This window comes from Macrotis lagotis, chromosome 5 (genome assembly GCF_037893015.1).
Source record: "Macrotis lagotis isolate mMagLag1 chromosome 5, bilby.v1.9.chrom.fasta, whole genome shotgun sequence".
Classification (NCBI taxonomy): domain Eukaryota; kingdom Metazoa; phylum Chordata; class Mammalia; order Peramelemorphia; family Peramelidae; genus Macrotis; species Macrotis lagotis.
In genome coordinates, this window is record NC_133662.1 from 91,878,255 (window position 1) to 91,884,254 (window position 6,000).

The window sequence follows — 6,000 nt, forward strand, 5'->3', positions numbered from 1 at the left end:
TTGGCTTCACCATGATCTCCAATCTTTGGATCTCTCAGTTCTTTCTCAGGCTGTCATCTCTGTACTTCCTTCCTTCTGTACCTCCTTCATTCCCTTTCTTGATTCCTGTTATAGCAAATTAAGTCTACCCTGTTCTCTATCTCTTCTGCTCCTTTACCCTATTACCTATCTTGCTCCAACCTTGGATTATTCACACCACCTGCTGCCTTCATTGTTACTCGTGGCTGTCAAATAATGTTAGAGAAAATCATGAAACCCTACATAATCCACCATAAAATTGTGTAACATTAATTGTGCCTCACTGGCATGTCAGTCCTTTTTAGAGTTCTGTAATTGATTCACTAACTCATCCCAAATCATTTCCTCCTATTTCTCCTGTCTTCACTCTTTCAGATGAGAATCTTGCCTGATAGTTTTCTGTACAAAAAAGAAATTAAAAAACCCCACCAAAACAAATAGAATAATTACCAAGAGTTCTCTCTTCTCACTTGAAATCATTCAGTTGCTTTCATCCATTTTCTATATCCCATCTCATATGAAGAAAATGCCCTGCTTCTTTCCAAAGCAAACTCATATATATATATATATATATATATATATATATATATATATATATATATATGTATATATGCATCCCACAATAACAACCAAAATAACACAAGTACCATTATGCGATTTTTTTCCTTACAGTCTCCAAGAAAAAGAAGGTAAAAATAAAACTTAACTGGAAGTTGTGGTAGAGAAACAGGCCTGAAAGACCATAGATTATAAATCTTACAACAGACTACCAAATATTTATATCATTGTTATCTTTATTTTTGTGGGACTAAAGATTAGAAAGACACATAAAAGGGGAAAGAGATAAAAAGAGGAAATTTGTGATCCACCCTAATCAATGGTCAACCATAAAAGAAAAATAACTTGACAATCCCTCAGCAAGAAGAGACTACAAAAGAATGAGAGGGGTGACAAATAGGAGTGATGCAAACCAGATTAAAAAGGAAACAACTTATATTCAGTAGTTGGAAGGAGTCTCACTGAAGAATATTCCCATGTGGCAGGTGAAAAGATATTATATAATATGAGATGGAAACCTTATAAGAGGTCTGAGTCACACATTTCATGCCTAGGAGTATCAGTTCTTTTGAGATTATTGTGCCTCCATCAATAAATATAGTCTGCCTCAGAAGGCAGGTCAGAGATCCTTGGACAACTGGTATATAGAAAGGTGAAAGGGTATAGAACCAAAGAGGAAACTTCATGACGTGGAAAAAGGAAATGATCATGGAAAAGACATGGGGTAGAATTGTAATGTATAGACAAGGATGCATGGGAATATTTTACTAAATACCAAAATATTACCAAGGAGAGTCTGTACTACGTGCTACATTCAGTAATTGATGTTTCAAAGAATTAAGAACAAGAAAAGGAAAGGGAATCAAGATTTAGAAGGCAATAAGACAGAAATTGTTTAGAAGATAGAATTCAAAATTGTTATTTTAGAAGCTTTCATTACATGAGGGAGGAGCACAACCAAACTGAAAAATATATAAATATAAAGAGTATAAATCAAAGAATATATTTAGGCAGAAAGGTAAAAGAATGACAAAAAGGCAAATATATATATATAACACACATATTTATATATCTAATATATCTAATATATATGTATATATAAAATGCAGAAAATTTGAAAAAAATCTTGTGTTGAAAGGTTAAAGGTTGGGGAGGGAGCTGTTCATTAACTGAGAAAAAGAAGGGAGGGATTGAATAGTTACATAAAAGGAAGAAAGAAAAGCTGTTGAATGTAATACTCCAAACTAGATCCTGAAGAGATAAAAGTGGGGGAAAGTGACTAAAGGTAAGGGGAAAAAGAAGCTATAGGAAAAGATTTTCTTTAAGATAGATTAAAAAAATGATTATAGGGCCAGCATATTGCCTTAAAAGAGAAAGAAGAACCAAAAAATTTTGGGAAAACACACAGGTTAACACATTGGAAAGAAAATATGAACCTTATTCAAAAACTTTAAATGTAAAAGGATTAGACAATACAATAAAATAAAAGTGAATGTCAAATTGTATAAGCAAAGAAAATCCCACAATCTGTTACTAGCAAGCAACATCTAAACCTTATCTATAATATAAATCATAAAAATCATAATGTTATAGCAATAGATGCCAAAAGTACTTGACAAGTCACCATTCATGTCCCTTAAAACTAAAAATCATGGATATCATAACTTATGCAATTTATAAACACACACACTATATATATATATATATATATATATATATATATATATATATATATGAAGTATCTAAATCCATGAGCAAACATTATATAATGAGAAAAAATAGAGGTATGTCTAATAAGATCAGTGGTAAAGTTCACCATTATCACAGTTTAATATTGTAGAAATGCTAGCTATAGCAATTAGACTGAATTTAAAGAAAGGAAAAGAAATTAATGGAATAAGCATAGGCAAAGAGAATACAATAACTTTTTAGCAAATGATACAACTAGAATCAGTTAAAATTAATTGAAATTATTCAATAGAATTGCAGAGTATAAGATAAATTCCTATAAATTGCAGTGCTTCTATACATAACCAACAAAATCCAAAAGGTTAGAGATAGAGGAATTCCATTCCAAATAATTATAGACACATGGGAGGATATGTACCATGCTTAAACAAGACTATATTAATCTAATTATAATGTACTTTGCAGAAATAAAAGCATCTAAATCATTGGAAAAACATTAGCTGCCATAGGTACATCAATATACAATATAACAGAAATGTCAATTTTCCCTAAATTAATTATTCAGTGCTCTATCAAACTGCCAAAAGGTTGAATAAAATAAGTCAAAAATTGACCTAGAAGCAAAAGTTCAAGAATTTTTAAGGCCAATATTGAAAAAAAAGAGGGAATGGTAGAACTCTAAAAGTATCAGATCTCAAACTGCATTACAAAAGCAGGTATTATTAAAACTATATTTGCTACTATTCTTGGGCAGTGCCAAGGGGAGAAGCTACAAAACTCTCAGTTTTTCCTGAAAATACTTTAAATGATACCTCCAAACAGATCATAAAGTGATAAAACCCACAAAATGTCAGAATGAAAAAAACATTTTTCAGCTGAAGACATCTTGGAGGAATTTCAGGGAATTGAAAAACCTGCAAAAAATTATTTGCCATAGCACAGCTCACAATCTAAAACATATAGGTCCTGGATCATCAGAACAACAGAACAGCAAGACAGCAGTGAAAGCCCCAAGTCAGTGCAGAAGGTAAATTTAGAGGCCCCAAATTCTGGTGCAATAGGCAGGCCTGGGTTGGGCTATTCTTAAACTGAGCAAACCATAAGGACCTGAGACCCCAGTATGGAAAACTCCCAAGACCCCAGCATAAAAAGCTTGCAATTATACCTCCTGAGTCCCAGGAGTAGAGCTCAACTTTCAAAATGAGCACAAAAACAAAAAGCACCCTAATCAAAGAAAGTTACTATACTGTCAGGGAAGATGAAAACACCATATTAGAAGAGGAAAGAAGGGACAAAGTGCCTCCCTGTGAAGCCTCAAAGGGGATTATGATTTTATCTCATCCAAAAAGTCTTCTTTGAACAGCTCAAAAAGGATTTCAAAAACCAAAGAAGAGAAGAAAAAGAAAAATTGAAAAAAAGAAAAGAAACTTATGAAAAAATGACTGAAGAAAACAAAAACCTTTAAAAAAAATTGACCAGGCAGCTATGTGGTACAGGGGTGGAGCACTGGTCCTGGAGTCAGGAGGACCTGAGTTCAAATACGGTCTCAGACATTTACTACTTACTCCATTGTGTGACCTTGAGCAAGTCACTTAACCCCATTACCTAGCAAAAACCAAATAAAAAAAGTACAATTAACCACCTGGAAAAAGAGATACAAGAGTTAACTGAAGAAAACAAAGCCTTAAAAATAAAATTTGACAAGTGAAAACTAATGGTTCTATGCAACATCAAGAATTCATCAAGCAAAACCAAAAGACTGGAAAAATAGAAGAAAATGTAAAATACTTCTTGGGAAAATGACCAACCTGTAAAATAAATCTAAGAGAGATATCTTCGATCTGGACAATATCTTTCAGGAAATTATGAAGGAAAACTGTCCTAATATCTTAGAAGAAGAAGACAAAGTAGTCCTTGAAAGAAGTCACTGATCCCCTCAAAAAGAGATTCCCAAAATAAAAACTCTAAGGAATATTGTAGCCAAATTCGAGAATTCTGAGCTAAAGGAGAAAATACTGCAAGGGCTAAAGAGAATCAATTTAAATGCCAAGGAAGCACACTCAGGATTATGTAGGATTTATTAGCTTAAAGGATCAGAGAGCATGGAATATGATATTTCAGAGAACAAAGGACCTTACATTATGACCAAGAATCAATTACCCTGATTTAGCATATTTTTTTCAGAGGAAAAAGATGAATAGTCAACAATATAGAGGACTTTCAAATTTACCTGATAAAAAGACCTGAAATGAACTAAAAATTTGATCTTGAAATACATGACTTAAGAAATGCATAAAAGTAATTGGAAATTTAAAAAAGTTAACTAAGACTAAACTGTTTATATTCCTATTCAGGAAGATAATACTTGTAACACTTGAAAACCTAATTTCTTTTAGGATAGTTGGAAGAAATATACTAAGAGCGTGTGGGTATAGATTAGGATGTGATGATGCTTATACTACTGAGAATTGTATTTCTAGTAGGACAGTGGAAAGGAGTATATTTAGATTGAGGGTGCAGGTATAAGTTCATTATTATGTGATGATACTTGTAATTCAAGAATTATATTTCTATTAGAAAAGTTGAAAGGAGTATAATTAGACAGAACATATGGGTATAAGACAGGTAAAAAGTAATTAAGATATGAAAAAAAGGATTATTCTAGTAGGAGACTATTAGGACAGAAGAGGATAAATAACATGAATAAAGAGGGAATAATAACACATTATAATAGAGGGGGAAAAGGGAGGAGTTAGGGTTTGAATAAATCTTACTCCAAACAATCTAGTTCAAAGAAGGGAATAACATGCATTCCCAATTGGGTTTAGAAACTTAGCCTCCCATAATAGGGGATATGGGGGCAGGAGGGAAGGGGAAGGAAAGGCACAAAGAAGGGAAGAGGAAAGGAAAAAGAAAAGAAATGGAGGTTGATGGAAGGGTAGATTGAGAAAGATGGTGATGCAGATGATAAGATGATATACTTAGAGAATCCTAGAAAATAAACCAAACAACTACTTCAAAATACTTGGGAATCTACCTCCCAAGCCAAATCCAAAATCTATAGGAATACTTCACACAAATAGTCATATCCAAAAAATTGGGAAATGTCAATTGCTCATCCATAGGCCAAGCTAATACAATAAAAATGACAATTTTATCTAAATTAAGCTACTTATTAAATGCCATATCAATCAAATTACTGAAAAGTTATTTTACAGAACTAGAAAAATAGTAACAAAATTCATCTGGAAGAATCAAATGTCAAGAATATCAAGGGAATTAATGAAAAAACAATGCAAAGATAAATGCCTAGCCTTACCAGATCTAAATTATATTATAGAGTGGCAGTCATCAAAACTGTCTGGTACTGACTAAGAAATAGAATAATGAATCAGTGGAATAGATTAGGTGCAAAATATACAGTAATAAAAATATTCAGTGAGGTATTATTTGTTAAAAACTCACTATTGGACAAAAACTGCTATGAAAACTAGAAAATATTATTTAAGAAACTAGGCATAGACAAACATTTCACACCTGAAACCAAGATAATGTCAAAATGGATACAGGATCTAGACATAAAGCATGATACCATAAGTTAATTAGGAGAGCAAGGAATAATTTATTTATCAGATCAATGGAAAGTAGAGGAAATGGGGCCAAGCTAGAGATATGGAACATTATATATTTCAAAAATGGTTAATTTTTTATTACATTAAATTAAAAAGGCTTTGC